Source organism: Xyrauchen texanus, chromosome 21 (genome assembly GCF_025860055.1).
Source record: "Xyrauchen texanus isolate HMW12.3.18 chromosome 21, RBS_HiC_50CHRs, whole genome shotgun sequence".
NCBI classification, from domain to species: Eukaryota; Metazoa; Chordata; class Actinopteri; order Cypriniformes; family Catostomidae; genus Xyrauchen; species Xyrauchen texanus.
In genome coordinates this window covers 23,755,573-23,782,015 of record NC_068296.1, presented here as the reverse complement: position 1 = coordinate 23,782,015, position 26,443 = coordinate 23,755,573, and the positions used below count along the sequence as shown (strand labels likewise).

Genomic DNA, 26,443 nt, shown 5'->3' with positions numbered 1-26,443 from the left:
AGAGCACTTGGATTTCGTCACGAGTCATTCTGTATATTTTATACGACTTGTCACATTTTAAATAAAGTGTTGTGACTGCAAATCTGCCTGTTATGTTTTGATATTGCCAACAAATGGTTATGGTATATTGTTGACCGTTGAGAAGGTTTAGAAAAGACACACACACATTTAGAGGGTAATTTTTGGGTCATTTCAAACTTGTCCCGCTACAAAACATGAGATTAATCGAGAATAATTTTAATTTACTGACAACCCTCAAACATTAATATTACATATTAATCTTTCCTTGTGGTTTTTGAAATGTCTAATGAAATTCAAGATTGTGGTGGTTGTATCAGATGTTTTTGCATTGCATATTGTGCATCTGGCGAATCTTTTTTGTTATTCACGGTCCAATTAGAAATATTTATATCCAAAGAAGATTGTTTTGGGAACTTGACAATCATCTGTCATTTTCGCGCATTGTGAGCGCAGCGTTAACTGCGCAGATACAGATCAGTGGTGCTGGTGGGCTTACATTTTTGCATATAATTAACGTCGCAATATTTTTTTAAATGCATTTCATAACCGTTTATAATATATTATAGAAAATAATAATAATTAAAAACAAATATTTTTTTTTATCATTGTTGAGTCATTCAGTTCAAGTCAAGTCAAGTCTCAAGTCACTGGTTCTCAAGTCAAAGTCAAGTAATTTTCTTCATTTAGTCAAGCAAGTCACAAGTCTTTAAATTTGCGACTCGAGCCACCTCTGCATTATACACTATATCAATAGACCCTAAAAGTAACTAAAATGAACTAAAAGTAAACTTTATTCAAGCAGAGATAGGACCATGCTTTTCAGAAAAGTTAATTACCAGAGCAAAAAAAAGGCAATAACATTTTACAGCGCCAGCTGTATGCCTATTCCATTAAGGGAGCTGACATACACAAGAGCCGGAGGGGAGAATACTAAAAAGAGAGAGAAAGACCACTGTCTGAAATAATGGAGAATTATGGGCTTTAGAATGATACCACAGGGGTCCAGCTATGGGGGAGAGCAGGTGCTATCTTAATTTGGTGAGGAAACAATAGTGAGTGGACTCCATGTTATACATATTAAGGAAAATAGCTTTAGGGTGTATTGGTCTATATTTCTGTGTGTGTTGTGTAGTGTTATAGCCCTGAGCAAGACTGTACATGCCCCTTGCTGCCCACAGGTCATGTGACTAGACCATTAATGACATGCAAATGAGGAGTGTCATGTTTTGAAGAACAAAGAAAGAAAATGTGTGTGCCAGGACAACATCCATGACACCCCCTCCACATCCAAAGCTTTCAGCATTTCTGGTCGGATCTCATCAATCCCCAGGGGCTTTGCCACTGCAGAGTTGTTTGACTACCTCAGTGACCTCCCCCAGGGAAATTGAATCTGATCCCCCATCAGCCTAAATTATATCCTACATTATATGCCGCTAAATATTCCCTTTTGGGTTTCGATTTTCTCCTCCGCTGAAACTCACAAATCTCATTCGCACTCGTGTTTAATTAAAAAATTGCACTTTTGGATGCATCACGGCAGGTTGGACATCACTGACGGCACATTGGTTCTTGCATGTCACATGACTGATCGACACTTATTTAAAAACTAGGGGAAAATAATCAGTGAATAACGACTGAAGACTTGAAGGGCTCTATTTTCATAAGCGACTGTACACGACGTCTTATCCAATTTTCGTGCCAGAGCAAAGCACAAGTGGCCGTAGGTTGGAGTGTTTGTACTAAATGTGGGCGTATGCGCAAAAACTGTGGGCTATAGTAATGAAGTGGCGCAAAGCACAATTTGATATTTTCCTGAGGAATAGGTCATTGCACTAAAACGTTTCAATACCACCTCTGTTTTCAGTGCAAAGTCTAAATTCAATTCCTGCATTTGCATTTTGGAGATTCCACCAGCAGGTGGTAATAAAGTTCATGTCCAAACTCTGAAAATATTGTGGAATCGTCAAATTATGTCCCTGACAATAGCCTTTTTATGAAAAATAGAATGTATGAGATTTGTGTTAAACTATCTACAGGTTATGGTTTATTTTTCAAAAACTATTATTATTATTATTATGTTCATATTTACAATTGTATTTATGATCTAACTTATATTGGTATTTTTCCACTTGTTGTCGTAGAGTGATGTTTAAGTCACTGCAAAATGGGCTGGTGAAAGAAGTTGGTGAGTAAAATGTTTGTATTTGGTATGATTTTTTTTTTTTTACCACTTCGTTATTTTCATTAGATTTTAATTTCTTTGAAGTGTAATTTGAATTTAGAAATATTTTTGTGTCAGTAGATGAAAATAATTAACATTGACATTCTCTTTTTTAACAGAGCCTACATTTAACAGAGCCTACATCCATATCCTATCAAATTTTTCATGTGTATAAATGGAGCGTTTCCCATTTAACAAGGACGCAAATTTTCATTTTGGGGGCACTATTCTTTTGAGAATGAGACTCTTTATGTGAGAAATCAGAAGCTAACCTATTCTTTTATTTCTCTGTAACTCAGAGACTGACCCAGAAGAGGACTGAGCTGCACTGAATGTACCATGAGAGTCAAGATGATAACAGCAGGAAGCATATAAGACAGCTGTCATGATGTGAAGTCTAAGAACAACACCTGCTACAGCGAGCAGCAGAGGAGCGAATAAATCAACAGGGATTGAGGGACACATAAAACATTTCAAAGCTTTATTTCAGGCACCAATAATGACGCCTGGCACTACATCCACACAGAGATCAGATGAGGAATTAAAGGATCCATTGACACAATAAACACATTATGGACCACTTTTATGGTACTTTTATGGTGCTTTTTTTACATTTTGAGTCTGACAGGCCCAGTCCTTATTCACTTTCAGTGTATGGAGGGAAGTGGCCAGTATATACTTTTAATCCACGGAAGAGAGATGTCATACAGGTTTGAAACAAAATGAGGATGAGTAAATGAGAGAATTGTAATTTTTCCGTGAACTATCCATTTAAGAAAACCGCTGACCTTCATGTCTCTAAATCTCTCTTTGCACATTGGCCATGCAGGGGACAATTGGGAAACAGTTGGGCTAAATCAGAGTCTGAACAGAGCCCCAACCACCCCCTCCCCTCTTTTCTCTGACTGTGTAAACTGGCAGTGCCAAGACTCCTGTTACAGAAGGGCAGCTGCAGCAAGACACAAAAAGGAGGGGTGTCTGTTAGCACGCTTTAGCCTCCTCTACCCCTCAGGAGTCCATGCTTAGAGAAATTGATGACCAATATGTGCAAAGTGTGAGACTAGTTTTTTGAGTGAGAGTGTTTGATGTTTTGTCAGTATGGGGTGCCCAAACTCACTCCTTAGTCTATAAAACAAATGTGAGATGAGTTACAAAAGTTGAGTCCCACTTTTACCTTCATGTTGTTCAGTGGGTAATTCTGCTCTTGAGATCTTATGACCTTCAGTGACCTTTACAGCCACTGCTCGACAGATGGCACCAATCTTCCTCTCCAAAGATCACATACCTGCCTCCCTTATGTACCTACAAACACACAAATCACTCATATTGGTGGGCTGGGGCCATGTATTGATTGCTTTTTTGCAGATAATCATCCAAAGATTAGCACCTCTGAGGTAATTAGTTAGTTTTGCAAATGTGCGTCTAATTGACTCTCCCTGATGAACTACAACAACTTAAAAGTGAAGCTGGGCAGATACTGCTTTGAAGGAGAGAGTGAGACAGTAGAGTTATTTTACAAGATTTAGGCTAGATTATGGAAGGAGACCCATCTGGACAGCCCAGTCTGTGACTCTGTTCAAACTGCTTAACACAGACACTTCTTTGCTTTTCCGTTCTTAGGTGTGCTATTGGTATCCTTTTGTTTTTTATAAATATTTATGCTTTTGATTTTAATGTGGAAAGTTTTTATGTTTCTTGGCAACTGTAAACATATAAATGCCATGTATTACACCTTTTAATAACAAGTTCTTCCTCGATTTGACAGTGTTTTCACATTACTCGTCTTTCTTGTTGACCTGCACAATGTTCACAAGGTATTTTGGACTTTTCTTCCTTACAGAACTGCTTCAACTCAGACATATTCTTAGGATGTCTGGTGTGAACGGCTCTCTATTGGGTTAAGGTCTGGGCTCTGACAGGGCCACTCCAAAATGTGTATGTTTTTTTAAGCCATTCTGTATTGCATGGCTACTCAACTTTGGAAAGCTCAGGGAATGCAAAGCAAGGGCCACACCATACATTTTTATAGTAATTCTTATATATAATATACCAAAACTGCTCCAGTGATAAGTCATAAAGATTTGTTCACCCTCTTTATCATTTTTTTTAAGTAACACAGATCACTAATAAGCATTTACTAATAATCACTAATAAGCATGAAGGTGTCTCAATGCCGTTATTGAAGGATATTCTTTTTCCATTTATGACTGTTATCATGACGAGCATATAATCTGATCAGCCATAACATTAAAACCACCTGCCTAATATTGTGCAATACTCAGAAATACTCAAACCAGCCCATCTGGCACCAAAAATCATGTCACGGTCCAAATCAAGGAGATCGTATTTTTCCACATTTTGATGGTTGGTGTGAACATTAACTGAAGCTCCTGACCCATATCTGCATGATTTTATGCACTGCACTGCTGCCAAACAATTGGCTGATTAGATAATCGCATGGATGATTGTTGGTGCCAGATGGGCTTGTTTGAGTATTTCTGTAACTTCTCTCCTGAGATTTATGCACAAGTCCCTAGAATCTACTCTGAATGGTGCCAAAAACAAAAAACATCCAGTGATTGGCAGTTCTGCGGATGGAAATGCTTTGTTGATGAGAGAGGTCAGTGGAGAATGGCCAGACTGGTTTGAGGTCAGAAAGGCTACAGTAATTCAGTTAACCACTCTGTACAATTGTGGTGAGAAGAATATTATCTCAGAATGCAATTGGCAGGTGGTTTTTAATGTCGTGGCTGATCGGTATATCACATTAAGGAATTCAAATGGGTTTGACAGATTTGCGCTGATGAGTGACTCTCAGGAGAGACCGAGAGAACGCAAATACTCTTCTATGAACAGACTGACTGTAGCTCTCATGAAACATCAACTATACTTGTTGATATGTTGTTTATTTCATTCATTACATCCTTTTGCAGTTTATTCCCTCTCTAACTGCGCTGAGAGCTACCATCAGCTCTCTGGAAAATGTACACCTCACAATTCATCCACATTTGATATGCTGTAGATAATTATACAGTATTTTTGATGATGAAATCATAATGCGGGCCGCAAAAGATGTCTCGAGGGATGCAGATTCACACAGCCACCCTGACATTATCCTGTAGGATATCTTGATAAACTTGGGAATTAATTTTCTCTCAATGATGGCAATTGGTCCAAGCACAGAAAAAACAAAGCAGCCCCATATCATGATGCTCTCCTACTGTTTTCATGTTGGTATGTGATGCCCTTGTAAAGCAGGGTGCCAATGTGTTTGCATTCAAAGGCAAAGAGCAAATGTATGATCTTTGAGAAAATCAACATATGAACATTCTCACAATTAGCAACTCTTCCTGAGGCACCACACCCCACTGAGCGAAGATTGCAAATTCACACCTCATTGTTGCCCTTCCACATCCCATGTCCCATTCTCTCCTCATCCATTCCCCTTCAGCTCAGAATCACCTCAAACTCCCCTAAAATCTAATCTGATGTATACAAATAATGTAACTAGTGTAACATGTTTGGTCTCATTTAAAATGTCTCAGTGTGTCTGGTATAGTGGTCTTTTTCCCAGGATTGTAAAACTTAATGACAGCAAAGTTATAAGGTCTTTGCCAAATACTGAATAATTCTGGAGGTCTATCCCCCTCCTTGAAGGTTTAACACCAGGAAGTCAAGAACCCATTCACCCCCAAATTCTCATTGTTCAAAGGATAATACCATTTGGTACACAATGTGTATTCTGTCTGGATATTTAAGGAAAGCTGGCCCAGAGCTCAGGGTTCTCTGTAGTCAGATGATCCGACACTTCAATGTGTGTAACTGTAATAATAGGAATCTGCATTCAGATATCCCATGCTTTGCAATTACATGTAGTTTTCTCAACTGCCAGGTATGTTCTTTGACTTGTTTCTGTAACTTATGTTTTAAATCCTACCTGGCAAATAAATTGTTACTTTTTGATTTATTCTGTATTCCTCTGAAATCATACTGTGTCTTTAAAATAGGAGAAACCGCAGAGGAACCGAGCAGGAGAATACCATTTTAAGAATCATTTATATCATAACTGAAGCTTTAACTTATGAGGAATCCACTTAAAACTATCAGTTTGAATCTCATTAGAAATTGATCAAAAGGTAAATGAAAAGAAGAGGATTCAGAGTAATCAATAACTTAAAAGATTAAAATAAAAGAATGATCAGTGAGTAATTAGAGCCTTAATCTAAATTAGAGGTCAATATAAAATTGGAGTCAGATAAAATTAATAACGGGATGAATTCGTTAAGTGCAAATTATTAACAATAATTGCTTTACTTCAGTGCTCAGAAAAGACAGAACAATCTATTTTTAGCAGTTTTCCCTGCCTTTTTACACCCTTTTTACGACACGTGTAGTGCTGTGAAACATTCAACCTTAGTTTCATCAGTCCACAAAACATTTTCCCAGTACTGTTGTGTCAAGGTGGTATTTGGCCAACTTTAGGCAAGCAGCAATGTTTTTGTTGGAAAGCAGCAGCTTCCTTCGTGGTGTTCTGTCATGTTTTCTGTAAATTAGAATCACGAACAGAGATGTTAACCAGTTCAAATGATTCTTTCAAGTCTTTATCTGTCACTCTAGGGTTCTTTTTTACCTAATTGAGTATTCTGCAGTATGCCCTTCTAGTCATCTTGGCTGGACAGCCACTTCTAGGGAGAGTAGACACAGTACTAAATCATCTCCATTTATAGACAATTTGTCTATATCTTCAAGATAACATTGTAACCCTTACCAGCTTTATGCAAAGCAACTATTCTTGACAGTTGGTCTTCTAAAATCTTGTTTGTGCAAGGAATGGTCCACGTCAGCAGATGCTTTTTGTGAATAGCAAACTAATGAAGAGATGTCAACTAACACTCTAACCCACACATCCAAACTCATTTCATTTACTGGATGCCAGGTTTGCCAACAACAGACTTTTATTGGCAGTATTAGCCTAGGGGTTCACATACTTTTTCAACCTACACTGTGAATGTTTGTATGATGTATTTAATATGTACAATAATTTGTGTGTTATTAGTTAAAACAGATTGTGTTTGTTCATTATTGTAACTTGATGAAGATCAAATCAGATTTTAAGACAAATGTATACAAAATACAGGTAATTCCTGTAAAAATAGGATTCACATATTATTTCACTGTAGTATCATACACCCCATATACACTGATCATATATCTCCCATATTTTCACCATTCAGAGTCAATGTTGGGCTTTTAGACAGCTAATTCCAGCATACCATTGTGTGTGTGTTGATGGAGTGGTGGACTCATTTGTTAGTGTGCAATTAGTTCTTAATTGACAATGACTCCTCATATACTGATTTACCTGTCTGGACACTAATCTCTTACTTCTATTCTCCATGTGGGTTAAAAGGTAGCGTTATTATCTAACATCTCTAACAGTGTGCGTGTGTGTGTGTTAGGGATGTATTATGATGGTCAACTTCTAGTACAACAACAGACCTAAGTTGACAATTTTATCTAGATGTTTTCTTATATGCTTATTTAGTTTTTGCACATCTACCATTGCCGCTTAAATTAGTGTGTTGTGCTTTAGCCATTAGACACTTTGTATAGAAAAAACCTTCGTTAAATCCATCTATAGCCATAAATATTCCGACAAACGTCTTTGGATAATGCATAACGTCTTGAGTTGCTTTTGAGTATCCAGTGACAAGCATTATGTTTTTAAGATGTTGCATCCAGTTAAAAATAATACAACTTTTAAAAGAACAGCCCAAGACATATACAGGACTTTCCTAAGACCGATTAGTTGACTAGCTAATTTAGAAAATATGTAGTTTTGCATATTCCTAGAATGCATACTTGCGAATGATATCCTGTAATGGATAATGGTGTCCTGTGGGATCTGAAGTTGTTGTGGGGTCAGTCAAAGCTGCTCCAGCTGAAGAGGGATCAGGTGCAGATTTCTACATTATCCTCCTGGGTGTACCCTAATGAGACACAGCACATAAATTACATTAAACAAATCAAGTATTCAACTACACAAAACATCTGTTCAGTTATGGGATTGAGTTCATTGTGTTCAGGTTAAAATCATCAGGAATCAATCACTAATAATGTCACATCGTCAATGCCACGTCCTGCTGTCCTTTTTTGTCCAGTGTTGAACTCTGACCTGGCACCTGGAGGACCTCCATTCTGTCCATTAAGGCAGGGCGGATGGTCACCATCGTATTTGCAGTGGCGATGAAGAGCACTTGCGAGAGGTCAAAAGGCACATTGAGGTAATGGTCAGTGAAGCTGTAGTTCTGCTCTGGGTCCAAAACAGGTTAATGATGCCTCTCAAAGAAAGTAAAAACAAAAGGTTTTAAAATACATATACTAACATTCCCCAGTTAATTATCTTACTGTTTTATTTGATACCTACCAGTACATCTACAAACAACCACCATAAAACAATGTGGTTTTAAACGCTTATCTAAAATAAGCCTGTTTACTCTCAGCTTCTGACAAACTCAGTATCATATCTTTCTGCTGAGCTTGCCAGGTCATGTCTGCCTGTAACAAACTCCTCTATATCTCTCCCTCTATCTGATCCACAATGAGAGTGATCACATGACTATAGAGTACAAGATGAACACCACTCCCCCCCGCTGATTTTTAGTGGTGATCGTGTGATTCCAGAATGCAGACAGCTAATCTATGATGAAATTGTAAGATGCACTTCTCTCACTCTGCTGGATTATTGTTAAAGCCTGTCATACCTAGAGATAAGAGGATTGCAATCACAGATACAAAGATGCACAGCAGGAACAGCCACGTCAGAGTGTGTATGAGAGACATTTATGTTGGTGAAAACAAATAGCCTGATGTTAGGGCTGGGCGATATGGCAAAAAATATTATCACAATATTCTTTTTCATATAATTCGATATCTATATTTATCACGATATTCAATCACATTTGCACATTGAAATTTTTTGGGAATTTCCAAAAAAAAGAAGAGAAAACTAAATCCTAAACAGTTTAAATAGTCTTTACAAAACTGCATTGGGGGCTCAGACACCGTCAGTGCAGTGGTGTCAGAGGGATCTTCTATGAAAATATTACAATATTTTATAGCGTTTATCAATTGAGTGCAGTTATGAATGTTATAAGATGATCTGTTTATTTTGAATCATAATGACATTAAGATATATTCAATCAATATGATTTTTTAATGTAAACATTTTATATATATATATATATATATAAAATGTTTACATTAAAAAATCATATTCCTTTACATACAGATATCAAAGTATGGGGGCATAGAAGCCCTTGTGACTGAGGAATGATACTGTATGGGTGTTCAGGGGTATCTCCAGAGAGAAACTTTTGAAAATGTAAAAGTCTGAATGGACCATTTTTATATTTTCTTTAAAGTGAGAAAGACTAGGCTACAAACTATTAATTGTTTTGTTTTCATCCTTGTCATAGATGATGAAATCAGAATAATTTCACAAAATTAGAACTGAAATCTATTTTATTATTATTAAAGGCTTGGAACATGCTGATTAATAAACTACATTTAGAAAGAAAAACCTTTATGGTCTAAAAGCACTCTGGGAACACGCACCTCATGTATACGCACATAAGAGGAAGTGGGTGCGGCCCGGGACAGGGCATCAGTGAAGCGTGTTTCGGTGCTAGAGAAAAATATTTAAGAATACAGTGCAGAAAGATCAGATATTATGTAGCCGGCACTGTTGTTTTGTCGTGCTGCTCACTAGAGATGATGAGAGAGCCTAACCATCATCATGATGTCTTGCAGTCAAGATGGAATCAATCTGGGGTCCGGATCCGGAATGCGGTGACCTGTGTAGCGCAGGCTACAGCAACTTCATACAGTCTGAGGCTGCATTTCCACTGAAGCGGAAGAAGAAATCACTCCCAACGCTAGTGAACCGCTTGCCCCACGCTGCTTACAACTTTACAATCCACCTCGCGAGCTTGGCGCTCAGCTTCCACAGGAAGAAATTGAAAGGGCTCGCTCACATTCGCTCACTACGTGCTAGTGGAAACATACGAAAGAATACATAAGAAAGCCAAACTGCAAGTGTTTTTAGCAACACGCACGTCTAGATGTATAACACAGGCTAAATATCGAAAATTACTCAAAAGCTTATCGTCGATATCATGGAGTTTTTTTATCGCAATAAATATTGATATCGTTTTATCGCCCAGCCCAACTTGATGTGCAATTGGGTGTATGCAAATGGTGATGCGTATGTGATATTATGCACACTCATTCAAAGTAAAGGGCAGAGAGAAATTAACAATTTTGAAGAATGTTGATGCCATTCTTTTTCCATAAAATGAAAGTGAATTGTGATTGTGGCTGTCAGTCCCTAACATTCTGCCTAACATCTTCTTTTGTGTTCCATGGAAAAAAGAAAGTCATATGGGTTTGGAACAACATGAGGGTGAGTAAATTCCATTTATGAAGTGTCTCCGGTGATGTATTCTTTCACAGGTTATACACTCAGTGGTTCCTATCAGAACAACAAACTCCACTAACTTACTTTGATGTGCTATGGCATGCATGTATGCACTTACCAACAAGGCTTGCACACAAACTGATCTTGCAGACCACACATGGCTTAATTTACAATTATTTCAGGAGGCTGAAATACAATGAAGCCAATGTTTTCGTAATTCTGAAAGAATGTCTGAGCACACCAAAATCTATTTTGATTCTGAACTATGTTCCAAATAAATTATCATGGCAGTCTTCATAATATTGTCTAGCCTGCAAAAAGTCCAACTATTGTACAGTGGGTCTGGGTCATACAATTCTGGAACAGAGCATCCTGACCTTACTGAAAGTCTGGTGCTTTAACAGAAGTATCTGTCAGGTAATTTGCACTCTTTCTTCTCCAATTTTTCAACTCAAAAATATATCATTGGATATGTTCTGATGTCTGTTCTCACTCTTCTTATATCGCTCTTCAAGATTAACATCTCTTCAGTGACATGGGCCCATGCTTTAGCTAGTCTACTAAATTGATGCTACGTCAACAAAACTTGCCACAGTCATGCAGTCTGTTTGAACTTGAAGGGGTCATGACATGCCTTTTTATTATTATTTTGATATGTCCCTTGAGGTTCACTTATAGCATTAGTAAAGATTTATAAAAAAAAATGAATAAAAAAAAAGAATCATAAATTGTCATATATTTGTCATTTACAGTATATGTCATATATTTGTAAAACAAGATCATTTTCCACCCTCATTTTGACCCTCAAAAATGCTCAGTTTTGGGTGCTGCTTCTCTAAGACTTGACAGTATGTTTACTGTTCTGCACCACTCTTATGATTGTCTCTCTGCTCTTGACTGGCCTGCTCTCCACCTGCCATCTCACTGCACACAGCCACTGGGCAGTTTACAGGAGTGATTAAAGGTAAAGTAGGCCTTGATGTGTTTTTGTGGAGGCTGTCAGATGCAAATGTCTACCACAGTTGACATCACAATGTGGAGGAAGAAGAGAATGAGTTGTTTTGGCAGCTTGGTTTCAACAAATGCTCTTTTTGCTGTGAGGAAGTTTTGAGTTCTAAAACTTACAGTATGTTTTTATTGTACAATGACCACTTATATGTCAAAAGATGACCCTTTTAAGTGTGCTATATTTTTTTCAAACTAATCAGACCATTAAACATCCCATAGACTTTTATTTACATACTGCATCATCTATCTATCCATCCATCCATCAGCAGGTTGCAGTACTGGTATTAGGGCTGGGCGATAAAACGATATCGATATATATCACGAACAAGCAGTTCGGCTTTCTCAGGCTGCGTTTCCACTGGGGCGGACGAAATCTGCTCAAAGGCGCTCACAGCACTAGGAGAAAGCTTGCTCCGCAACAATTTTGGCCATATCGCCCAGCCCTAACTGTTATTTGCATATAGTTTCTCTAGTGTCTCCCTGCAGGCTCTTGCCCAGTTTATCCACCTCGTCCAGTAAAAAGACAGGGTTGTTTACACCAACAGTCTTTAGTCCATTTATAATGCAGCCAGGCATTCTACCCACGTACATACGTCTGAGGACAGAGACAGATGTAGAAAAAGTAAGAGTGGGAGAGGGAAAAAAGGAGAGATTGAAGTGGAAGAATGTACATCAAAGGAGCAAGGTAAGATCTGTATCAGATCAAATGCGTAAATGCAAAAGAAACATGAAAAGAGTAGACTAAAATCAGACAAACAAGATACATGTGGGTTGCATTGTTTTTTTTTCCATTTGGAGTTCCAGTAACTCACAAAGAGATGAGCTGTGAGTCATTCAAAGGTTTTAGATACAATCGCTGTCTTTCCATAAGAGCTGCTCCCACAATTTTTGTGGTCTGGGTGCAACCCAAATGCCCTGCATTCAGTTATAAATAAAAACAAATCTTTACCTTATACCTCAATTGGACTCATTTATTAAATAACTTTGTATAATTTGTGAAAATTCAAAAAGACTTTATGGTGTTATGGAAGTCGCCATCTTTGACATTTACAGTACATTAGTCACTTTGACTATGGTTACAACTGTTATTGACAACTATAAAAAAAAGGGGATTGATTTCAGCTACTCGTTCCTACTAAAATTATCTGATCCGCTCCAGTATGCAGCTGTATGAACAGGACAATTTGGGAGTCACACCTATTAGTAAATACGCTTGTCAATTCCAAACACAGACTGTGTGAACAAATCCAGTAAGTTCAAAATACATTTGAAGACCTCCTCACAAAGAGTTGAGAACACTAAAACACGATCACTAATAGCATTTACTCCCACTGAGTTGGCACAGAGGCAGGATACGAAGACTGAGTTGTAACCTAATAATAGTCATTAGGGGGTGTAACATTTCCATATTACCTTTAACACTCTACTGTAGTAAAGTAATGCACACTCTTTTAAAGAGGAAAGTAATAAAGAGACAAAGGCAGTGAGTGTGTGGGAAAAGTCTATTAGTGCCGTTTGTCCTCAGGATACATTATGCATGAGTGTGAGTTTGGTAGAGCTTTGATGTTAACCAATCAGAATAGTCTGAGACCTGCCTAGGCCTGCAGGGTGCTGTGATGTGCACCTTCTAGTTTCTATAGTGACATGAGTGAAGTGTCAAAGGGAACATCAAAGACGGCATCACGTTGCAGGGCAAGATTTAAAGTTTCTCCCTTTATTGAAGTCACTGCATCATGTCTCTTTGCTGGGCTCATCATAGTCTGAAACCTCAGCCTAGCCCATCTGACCACATTTGCATCACCACATGATTCACACGTTGGTTAAGACTCATTATTTAATGGCAAAGAAACGCTTTAATGGTTATATTGAGCTTCAAATTTCTGAATGATTAGTCATAACCTAACACCAGGGTAAATCACAGTTACATCAGGGTTACGTCACAAAGAAGCAGTACAATGGGGCACTAAATTACATGAGAAAGATGGCAAAATAACTTTTTTATAACAGAAGTAAATATGAAATTGTAAAAAATATTATTTTTTCAAAACTGGTTGTTGTTTATATACCGTATAATCCTGCAGACAACATTTGACACTCAGCATAAAGTATGGTCCACCTAATAGCTTATTCTAGCCAAGAACCATCTACTTAAACCAGAAGGGACTATCTGACCGACACGTAAAGATAAAAACCACAGTTCAATTCGCTTTAAAGAGCCCATATTATGCTAATTTACAGGTTCATGATTTTATTTTGGGGGTCTACTAGAATATGTTTACATGCTTTAATGTTCAAAAAACATTGTTCTCATAATGGGCGACTGTGGCTCAGGTGGTAGAGCGACCCTCTAAATGCAGGGTTGGTTCGTTTCCCGGCCCAAATGACTCCACATGCCAAAGTATCCTTGGGCAACTCACTGAACCCCAAGTTGCTCCCAATGGCAGGCTAGCGCCTTGCATGGCAGCTCTGTTGCCATTGGTGTGTGAGAGTGAGTGTGAATGTGTGTGTGAATGGGACACAGTGTAAAGCACTTTGGAAACATCTAATGTTAATAAAAGTCGCTATATAAGTGCAGACCATTTACTGTACATTGCTGCAACGCCAACAGTATATTCATCCTCTGCTCAAATGCTCTGATTTATGCCCTGTCTCTTTAAAGCTGCCCTTTCAGATAAGCCCCGAGTGCTCTGATTGGTCAGCTGGCCCAGTCTGTTGTGATTGGTCAACCACGTGTCAGAAATATAATGCCCCTTACCATAACTGAGTTTCAGGCTTCCTTAACAGCTGTAAACACTATTGTAACTATGGTAACAATGGCATCAGTTTTTGCCATATCAGAGTCTGGGTCCGATATTGAAAGTTTGGAAAAACAAGCTGATCGACCTGAAGCACCTTCGCTAGCATGACTTGAGCAGGACATTTCACAGTGGTAAGTTTTAATTTTGTAGCTTTCTTACAAGTACACTGTTGATTATTGTGAATATAATAAAGCTTCAAGTAAAAGACACATAGTGTATCTAAGTTAGTCATATTTTGCTGGAATGGGTGTAGCCAAACTTTTTTTCACCTGAGATGTGAACGGAGAACACAGGCTTATTTCGGTTTGTGAGCAAGTTAGCCGTGGACAACCATGGATAGAGGCCATAACATTACAGCTTGTAATTATATAATTACATAAGACTCTTGAGATTGACCATTTTGTTACACCGTTTTAGGTAAAAGCGGCCCACAGCTAAATAGTAAACATTTACCAAAACATTAACGTTATTTAGCAAGAGGCCTACAGCTGTGCACTGGGTGTACACCGTTGTTACAACACAAAGCTCAGCATTTGAACACTCGGTAGCAAATAAATCCACAAATTATCAAGCCTACTTGTAGTGATCCTGAAGCGCCAGATTGTACCAACAAAGTGGGAAGTGCTCCATCTTTCAGCAGTAACAGTCTTGAAAATCTGGCATTGAATGTGGTTGTACTGCTGAGGAATAGTGGTAAAAATCAATTTTAACTACTGATTCTTCAATTCGTCTGCTTTTGGAAGTCCAAAAAAAGAGGTTTTGACATAGATACTTTACAGAAGGAATGTCTGGACTACAATCCAGCCGTTTCGTGTAGTTCTTGAGCAGTGTGTTCTGTGGGAGAGCATAACTCCCTTTTGCGTGGACTTTGTGCTTTGTAACTTTGCAGACCTTTTACATGCACAAACAGCTATGATACACACTAAAGGAAAGGTAAAATCCCAAAAAGCATAATAGGGGCTCTTTAACATGATATTTCGGGGCAGGATTTTCTGAAAACAGTTCACACAACAGTATTATGCCAGCATGGAAAAACTCACTTTATATAATGGTGCAGCAGTATCTGCCCACGATCTGTTCAGAAAGAAATTCACAAAAAATTGTGTAGATTTTGTAATTAGAATTGAAACCTGTCCTAAAGTAATAAGTACTGATTATTTAACAGACATAACTCAAAAAGTGGAATATATAATTTTACTAGATTATTTGCTACTATGTGCCTAAAAACAAATTCTGAGTATTTTTCAAAGATTTGACGTAACTTTGGCAAATCCTCAAAATTGCTATTTGTGGGTTTGGGTAGCTCAGCGAGTAAAGACACTGACTACAACCCCTGGAATCATGATTTAGAATCCAGGGCATGCTGACCAAATTGGCCCGGTTGCTAGGGAGGGTAGAGTCACATGGGGTAACCTCCTCGTGGTCACTATAATGTGATTCGCACTCAGTAGGGCACGTGGTGAGTTAAGCGTGGATGCGGTATTCGGTAACGTGCTCAACAAGGCACGTGATAAAATGCGCGGATTGATGGTCTCAGATGTGGAGGCAACTGAGGGTCATCCTCCGTCACCCGGATTGAGGCGAGTCACTATGCCACCACGAGGAAGGAGAGAAACGGGGAGAAAATAAAAAAAAGAAGAAAATAAAGTGCCAATTATAAGTACCTTATACATAAATTTGTTTCCAGGCGGTTCACCCCAACTCCCATTTTCATAAAGACAGCAGCATAATAGAGCGCATCAGTGCCTGTCCAATTTTTTTTTCTTAAGAGTTGTAACCATAAACCAAACCAAACCAAACCAACCAGCTCCGAGGTGAATCACCACATTGCAAACTTTGATTTGACTGAACAAACTATAATGCAATGAAGCTTTGCAAATTATGTAATCAACTGAAAAATGGTAGAAAAATAGAAAATTATTAGGGTTGCACTATATATCGGCGGCCATATAGGTATTGGCTGATAAATGTGATAAGTTATCGTTATCAGTCAGATAAGAAAATTAGGCAGATATATATTATGGGTGAATCCATCCAGCTGAAAAATAGGGAAAAATAGCCTTGTACCTCAAGCCACGAAACCAAAATCGATCTGCATTTCAACCATAGGGCCAACAGCCCTGCAGCACTGCCCTAAAACCCACCACCCTGGTACTTAATACACCACCCTGGTGCCAATATCCCACACCCCACCCATTTCACAAGCAAGAGGAAAGCTCAAGTTGAGATATTAGACTCTGGAGAATACCTAGCCCTTGAAAAGAATTATCTTTTGTTGTTTGAACTCTCACCTGTGGCCACGAATGTCTGACTGATCACATACTCCTCACAAGGCGATGCGGCGGATCTCTCGACCCAGTGTGTGGGTGATGGAACATCCAACGCTGGTCTTTCCCAATCCAGGAGGTCCTACGAAACACAGGAGAGCTTTTGAGCTGTCGCACAGCCAGATACTCCAGCACTCTCTTCTTCAGCTTCTCCATGGCATAGTGATCATTATCCAAGAGCACCCATGCCGCACTGATGTCCAGGCAATCTGATCAGAGAAAGATGCTAAAGAGTTAACATAATGTAAAAATAATATCTCATAATATGGAGTTAACATTCCATTTCTGGAAGATTTCTAGGTGGTTGCTTATTTGCCCAAGTCAAAAAAGCCCGCCCCCAAATATTATTTGATATTCTGTGACTCATCTTACAATATAGGTCTGTGGGATTTTTTTTGCCCATTTAATTGTTTCTTTGTTCAAGCACCACTAATCAAATGGTGTATGCATACACCATTTACCAAAAGGTTAAAAAAAATATATATATATGTGGGTTACTTGAGTGGTGGTGGTGTAGTGGGTTAAAGCAAATAACTGTAAATCAGAAGGTCGCTGGTTCGATCCCCACAGCCACCACCATTGTGTCCTTGAGCAAGACACTTAACTCCAGGTTGCTCCGGGGTGCTTTTCCCTGTAATATGGGCACTGTAAGTCGCTTTGGGTAAAAGCGTCTGCCAAATGCATAAATGTAAATGTACTTTTATTATACCAATTAATTTAATTGTCATTTACTGATCTTTTTTAAACTTTACATGAGTAATATCACGGTGAAGCCTGCTGTAGCCGCTCACATGTTGTAAAGATTTTTAATGGAATGTGAGTATTTTATCAGAGACATATGCATCTCCACCACCTCATATAACCAGACACAGGCACATGTGCATATGTCTCATAAAGTAAACTTAAACTGGGCACAGAATGTTTTTTATGGTTCTCACAAATCATGGAATGTCTATTCTCTATTTACAACCCAGTATAACAGACGTCTCTATTACCAGACACTATCAAGCGTTGATCGTCAGTTCTTGAAATCAGTTCTCCCACCTTTAAGCTCTTAGCTCAAAATACTGTGCTAGTGTACATCACCTACATGAGACTTTACCAGTAGAATTCTAGCCTCAAGGTCTGTTACACATATAGCAAGGGAAATACAGAGGTATGCATGCCATTCTATGCATTCTATGTGTGTGTTTTCAATCACATGTTTTTGTGAGTCTAAGCTCTTCATGGAAATTCAGAGATCCTATTTCAAAGAGACTTTTAACCATAGGACAGTAAGGAATGCATACACTTCTGTCTATGTGTGTGAATGTGTGTCATTAAATAGGTAAAACAAAATGATTTAGCTATGCACATGAAATAATATAAGACGAAGAACATTAATGAATTTAAGGTATGTTTAATACTTATCAACATATGTTCAAACACTCAAGCTGTGCTTGGCCAGGTAATGTAGTCTGCTTGAGTTTTCAGAGTCCCCCGTGTGGTCATGGAGAACATGACAAGAATTAAACATGTAAACAACTCCAATCCTCCCTCTTCTGGTGGCCAAACTCAATGCAGGCATTTACTTGACATAATGGACTGGAACAGGCATATTTATCTACACTTAAAAATTAATATTACATTTGATATAAAAATGTTATTTAATCAGTTTACAAACATTTTACCTACAATTAAAACTGTTCTTTAGATGGAATAAGTGTAAAGATAAACTTTCACATACAGCCTTTTCTAGAAAATTAATGTGTAAACATGACCATTAAAAAATACAAGTAAATTAAGTTCTAGCTATTTCCCTGAACGAGAAGTTGTAACATAACCTGAAAAGTTCAGTTTGAATCTATGTGTTTTGAGACATATACATGTACTAGGTCAGGACGCGCTGACGTAAAGCCCTGTACTCACATGCAGTGACTTCAAGTGACAAAGCGACTAGATCTCATTAATTTTCAATGAGAGCTGATGACTGATGAAGCAACAGCAACCTCTTGCGACTAGATGTGGGTGTGGCGAGGGACATGACAAAGAGAAAAGTTTAACTTTATGCAAATGAGGAGCGACTATTGGCAGCCACAACAAATAGGAGATAAGAAGTGTCAGTGGAGCACACGTCATCCATGTTAGTTAAAGTTAAAGTTAAAAGTTTCTGTGAGTGTTTACACTGTTCAATATGATTTGTCTGTAATTAACCATGGATATACTGTAATAAAAATGATGCATGGAAAAGAAACTGTCAGCAGTCTGAGTGAGTTTAATTCATACATTGATAGATTGTTCATCTAGCTAATGATATGACGCAATGAGCACTGCTGAAGTTAATATTAAAAAATCTCCCCTGCAGAATGTGCATGCTTAGAGACAAGAAAACTGATTCTTTATCAAAATAGAGTGACATTTTTAGAAATGGTTGGCAGTCTGATTTGTATATTTTGTACATTGACAGATTGTTAATCATTGTGCTAATGATTTAAAGCACTGAGCACTCCTGTAGATCATATAATACCACTCTCCACTACAGAATGTTCATTTTTAGCAACAAAAAGATAAATTCCTTGTCACGTTTGAGTGATAAGGCCAGACATTAAGTCCAGCAATAACGTTAGAGTGACGGCAGTTGGAATGCCCACTGACAACTTCACAAAACAGAGACTAACGACATCAAGCGATAAAGTTGTTGAATGTGTGTACAGGGCTTAAAACAGAGAGGATTTCGTTACCCTGGGGTCAAACATATGTAATCGATTTGGACAGATAGTGAAATTATTCCATTAAGTCTGAGAATATAAAAAATATAATTTCATATAATTTTAAGGTACCAGTGTTATGTTAATAAAATCTTCCTTATGGTGGAGCTCCAGGGCATATTAAACCACAGTCCATATTAATCCACAGTCTATATTAAAGGTCACGTACAGTCATTACAAATCACAAGTCAACATCTATGTATACCACACAAGAACTGTTACTGACACACAGAATACGTAAATGGTCACAATGAAATGTACATTGAAAAGTCAAGTCAAATCAGGTCAAAATGATCTGTATAGCACTTTTCCCAACACATATTGCGTAAAAAAGATAATAGTGCCTTAAAACGCAAGTGAAAAAACGAACTAAGATGAGGCCTCTTGGAGCCACATATTTAAAGAAACCAAATATTAACTAGTCAAATAATATGAGCAATAATAATTGCATGTTTATTTTAATAAATTACTTATTACAAAGCAAGGAACTCAGTGAAGCATTCCTCGCTGTCTGGAGCATATAGTTATGTTGAAACTCTACTCTTTAGACAGTGGGTGAACATATGAAATGTGGTTTCCTCCAAAATGACCACGATTTGCACATTTCTATTAATAGAAGGATTAAAGGATAATACACACCATCTGAGCTCTTTGTGACACGTGCAGTGCTGCCTCTGGCATCGCTGCAGCCTTCACCTTCATCTCCAGCAAAGCCATTTCATCACCATCCTCATCCTCACCAGCGAGAACTGATGGCCTGGGAACACTCCACCTTTATGGATAGCCAGAACCTAAGAGAAAGAGGAAGAACTGCGGGTTGGACCAGAAAGTTGTGGAGAAGGGTAAGGGTAGAAGTTAAAGAAGTTTTCAGGCTTACTCTCTAGTCAACCCTAGGTCTGAGTTTGCGGGTCTTCTGCAACAGTTTGAGCCCCTCAATTTGTCTGGTGAGCAGCGGAAGAGCCTTCTTAAACCGCTCCTCTAAGTCTACTGCATTCAGCACCTGTCAACAACAACATTCGTTTTAAAACATAACGGTACACATGACCTGCAGTATGACATGATATTCTCTATCTAAAACAATTATTATCAGTAATCTGATTACTCTTTTATAATTATTATGCTTCTAGCTTTAACCTTGTGCGACCCCTTGAAAAAATGCGTGCACGTTGTATTTTGGCTTCGCTATACGCAACGCATAATTTCATTTCATTTAAACTGACTGATCTCAGTTCAGTGGACTCTGTGCAGTCAGTAAAGGGTTAAACATTTAACGCACCAAGTCAAATGACAAAACAGCAGAGTTTGTATTTGGGAGAAAAGCCAACATCTGATAAGAAAAATTACGTTTTTACATTGAAAAGCGTCTCTAGTTTCATCTGATATGCCATTTTTAAAATGGCATAAACTACCACCTCTGGAATTGCAGATTTGAATCAGGGTGTGCTAAGCGACTCCAGTAAGGCTTCCAAAGCAACCAGTTGGCCCAGTTGCTAGGGAGGGTAGAATCACATGGGCTACCTTCCTCGTGGTAGTTATAAGGTGGTTCTCGCTCACTGTGGGGTGCGTGGTAAGTTGTGCGTGGATGCAGATTAAGTAATTCACTAAATAGGGAGCAAAGGCATATCCTAAAGGCGTGCATTCAATCGAAACTTCCAATCAAAAGTTGAGTTTCAGGCTGCAGATGATGTTTATACCACTCAACATGTTTGGCACACATGGAATAATAGTAATCAGTACTTAGATTCAGAATTTATATTGTATATTTTTATTTTAACATGATTGGCAGTGATCAGATGATGCTGGCCATTTCTTTACATCCAAATTAATTATGCTAATGTCTGATGTCATGTTTATAACGTCTGAAAACATGAATTACCAACACTCAAGGAAACATCATACAAAATCTGTCTTTCTATAGCTTTTTTGCAAGTTTATTAGGTGCTATCAAAAAGGAAAATGGAAAATACATACAGCAGTCATGCTCGGGTCTCAGGAGGTTTATGGCCTAACATTAAATTGACAGTTATACAGTATATGTACCAGTACTTTTAAAATGATTTGTTACATTGCAGGACCATTTGCAATGAACTATTACAGTCATAAAAGTTTTAAAAAAAACTAAAGTGAAGAAACAGTGACCTGTCACAACATAAAATATACACTTGCCCTTTATACATTTATATACATTTAAAAAAAGTTCACTGACATGTAACACATCAATAAACTATATATGTTATAAAGACAAACAGTATGGTTCATGATCACTTAAGGCAAAAATAACAACAAAAATCTGACTCCAGAACCATGCACAACCCTTATTACTGGTGTACCTGCAGTTTCTCTTTGTTGAAAGTGTGGATCATGGAGGCCAGGACATCAGGCAGTGTTTCTCTAGGCAGACTGTCCAGAAGTCATCTGAGTTTCCCCACCACAGGCACTGACATGTCAAGCATTCCGACCAGCAGGACAAAGAGAAGCCAGAGGGCACTTACAATAGACTGGTTGAAAAGCCTACTGGCAATGAAACATCCTGCAGCATTTGGCATCAAATGAAGAGGCTGTATTTCATTCAATCAGTTTCTAAATAATGACTCACTCTACAGATGACTGGGGCCAAAACATTGGCTGCCATTAGCTACATATATACAAAGTGCTGCCTTTTTTTGAATAGTATTCTTCAGACGTCCATACAAAGACATCATTCAAATCCCCCAGGTGGGCTATTTAATTGCTATCAAGACAAGAAGGTATTTGGTAAAAGACTCTCAGGCAACCCATGGACCCCAAAAATAAAAAAGATAGTTTTTCAAGGTAAAACTTTGTAATAACATACATTAAAATAATTTATACTATTTTATAACAACTTATTAATATAATATGTTATAGTCATTCAAATAGTTAGAAATTTCATGACATTTCTTTTATGTTTTACATATATTCTCCCCTGACTCTCAGCTGTACCTTCCAGTACCTTTAAAAAAAAAATAAAAAAGATTATACACTGTTTACAGAATGCCTTTATGCAAATATAGGCTACAGATACAGTCCTCTAACAGCATTAGACAGTGGAATATGAACTTGAACTTTTAAGTTACAGGAGCAGTTAGTTAGAGGTCAGAGTACAATCTCAATACAAGGCTGTGGTTGTATCACTGTACCACAGACATCATACAGAACACACCATCAAAACATAAACACAAACGAAAACCAGCACGTCCCATTACTTGTGTGTATCAACTCTCTAACCTGTACAGCAGCCTGATAGAACCACTGCGACAGCTCCTCCAGCTCTCCATCTCCCTGATCTCCATCTGTGTACTGCTCCAGTTTGTCTAGCTGTTCCACCTCAGCCACGGGGAAAGGTCTCTCCTTCAGCAGATCGGTCACACAGAATCTACACCAGTAATGCGCTATGTGTAGTGAGGTTTCAGTCAGTTACTGCCCACTACCTGCACCGCCAGTCCAGCTGTGCCAATGCTAAGGAGACAGAATAGATTAATGAAATGAGTCTTGTATTACGCAATCAATCTTAGCTTGTTAAAATATTCACTAATGCAAACTTTAATACAGTGAAAAAGACACTATATTCACATAACATAATTTTTATATATATATATATATATATATATATATATATATATATATATATATATACACTCACCTAAAGGATTATTAGGAACACCATACTAATACTGTGTTTCACCCCTTTCAGCCTTCAGAACTGCCTTAATTCTACGTGGCATTGATTCAACAAGGTGCTGAAAGCTTTCTTTAGAAATGTTGGCCCATATTGATAGGATAGCATCTTGCAGTTGATGGAGATTTGTGGGATACACATCCAGGGCACGAAGCTCCCGTTCCACCACATCCCAAAGATGCTCTATTGGGTTGAGATCTGGTGACTGTGGGGGCCATTTTAGTACAGTGAACTCATTGTCATGTTCAAGAAATCAATTTGAAATGATTCGAGCTTTGTGACATGGTGCATTATCCTGCTGGAAGTAGCCATCAGAGGATGGGTACATGGTAGCCATAAAGGGATGGACATGGTCAGAAACAATGCTCAGGTAGGCCGTGGCATTTAAACGATGCCCAATTGGCACTAAGGGGCCTAAAGTGTGCCAAGAAAACATCCCCCACACCATTACACCACCACCAGCCTGCACAGTGGTAACAAGGCATGATGGATCCATGTTCTCATTCTGTTTACGCCAAATTCTGACTCTACCATCTGAATGTCTCAACAGAAATCGAGACTCATCAGACCAGGCAACATTTTTCCAGTCTTCAACTGTCCAATTTTGGTGAGCTCTTGCAAATTGTAGCCTCTTTTTCCTATTTGTAGTGGAGATGAGTGGTACCCGGTGATGTCTTCTGCTGTTGTAGCCCATCCGCCTCAAGGTTGTGCGTGTTGTGGCTTCACAAATGCTTTGCTGCATACCTCGGTTGTAACAAGTGGTTATTTCAGGCAAAGTTGCTCTTCTATCAGCTTGAATCAGTCGGCCCATTCTCCTCTGACCTCTAGCATCAACAAGGAATTTTCGCCCACAGGACTGCCGCATACTGGATGTTTTTCCCTTTTCACACCATTCTTTGTAAACCCTAGAAATGGTTGTGCGTGAAAATCCCAGTAACTGAGCAGATTGTGAAATACTCAGACCGGCCCGTCTGGCACCAACAACCATGCCACGCTCAAAATTGCTTAAATCACCTTTCTTTCCCATTCTGACATTCAGTTTGGAGTTCAGGAGATTGTCTTGACCAGGACCACACCCCTAAATGCATTGAAGCAACTGCCATGTGATTGGTTGATTAGATAATTGCATTAATGAGAAATTGAACAGGTGTTCCTAATAATCCTTTAGGTGAGTGTATATATATATATATATATATATATATATATATATATATATATATATAAATAATAATTTCCAACATCTTTTGAATGTCCATGTACTAAAATATAATATGTGATGCCATGAGTGTACCTTCATTTACTATTACTATAATTTTGAATGGCCATGTAAAATGAAGCAATATGATTACCTAGTTGCAAAAAGTGGTCAGTTAATTTACCTGATGAACTTTCACCTTTTACTGATCCTTGAGAGAGCCAATGTGGGCTTCTACATCACTTGCACCTTTATTAGCAACTGACACATAAGTGCAACTTTACATGTCCTACATTCTGCTTGCCACGGATCTCGACCTGGACGAAAGCATGGGATTTTTCTGTGCAAATCTTCTGTAAATTTGCTCTTTCGTTTGGGCATTGTTTCCACTCAGCTGTCATTTGCTGTTACAGTCAAGTACGAATGAGAGGATGAATGGTCACACTACTGTAAAATCAACATACATTAGTATGGGATTTCCTTCAAACAGTGTAAGAAGCATTCAGTTATGTTGTTGAATTTGTTTTCTTAAAGTTATATTCCGGGTTCAATACAAGTTAAGCACAATAGACAGCATTTGTGGCATAATGCTGATTACCACAAAAAATTATTTAAACTCGACCCTCCTTTTCTATAAAAGAAGCCAAATCTGGGGTTACAGTGAGGCACTTACAATAAAAGTGAATGGTGCCAATTCTTTAAGGGATTAAAGACAGAAATCCATCCATCCATCCATCGTCAACCGCTTATCCTGTGTACAGGGTCGCGGGGGGCTGGAGCCTATCCCAGCTAACATTGGGCGAAAGGCGGGGGACACCCTGGACAGGTCGCCAGTCCATCGCAGGGCAAGACAGAAATATGAAGCTTATAATTGTATAAAAGCACTAACATTAATTCTTCTAGTAAAACTTGTGTATTATTTGAGCTGTAAAGTTGTTAAAATCGTCGTTCGTTGTCATGGCAAAGTTGTAAAATTGGATATAACTTTACAAAGAAAAGGTTAGTAGGCCTAAGCGATTTTTGTCACACAGAAATAAATCACGTTAACACACATATTGTTTATGTCATATGGCTATACTTTTGAAACCGCGAGTATTTTAATGTTTACATGTTGCCCCATTCTGTTCTGTATAAGTGCCTCACTGGAACCCAGAATTTAGCTTTTTAAAAGAAAAGTAGGGACGAGTCGTAATAAATGTTTATGGTAGGCTAATCAACATTATGCCACAAATGCTGTTGGTTGAGTTTAACTTGTATTTAATCCGGAACATTCCTTTAACAGTGCTAACTACCAAGTTACCACAGTTTGTAGTGACAATAGCATTAGAAACGTTGATGTTTTGGTGGAAACTATGACAACGATGGTATATTTTTGAAAGGGGACTCGCTAGCCAGAATGTCAGCTGGATTATTATTCATATGAGCACTTTTAAATACATAAAGGAAGAGCTGTAGAGCATCCATCCATCCATATTCAACCGCTTATCCGAAGTCGGGTCACGGGGGCAGCTGCTCCAGTAGAGCATAATGTCTGCAATTTCATAATGAAACCCAATGACAGTTGCACCACACGGGTGTCACTCATTGATCCTATTGCTGGTTTGACCGTCGCATACAGCACAGACCCACCTGTGTAAGGACGTGAGCTCATCGTTGTCGTGCTCGGGGTCTCTGGTGTTATCAATCCAATAATGGTGCTTTTGAGCGTGGTCCCCTTCAGCAGTCTGCTTTTCACTAACTGCATGTTTCTTGCCATACCGACGCTGATTCGCATGGTCGAGCCGGGCAAACGTACTCCATCATTTGAACACAGCAACGGCAACCGGCAAGGGATCTGAAAGCTGCTGGAGGACATTGTGCGGGGTTTGGTTAAAATGTTTTGTTAGCAGTGCACTAGATAGTACGGAACGCCTTCAAATTGGGGCAAATGAAAACAGGATGCCGAACTAT

At 38.5% G+C, this 26,443-nt stretch overlaps 1 pseudogene; it reads right to left on the bottom strand.

Moving 5' to 3' along the window:
* Positions 1 to 2,730: 2,730 nt before the first annotated feature.
* Positions 2,731 to 26,410, bottom strand: LOC127661623 (lon protease homolog 2, peroxisomal-like; annotated as a pseudogene).
* Between the last annotated feature and the right edge of the window lie 33 nt (positions 26,411 to 26,443).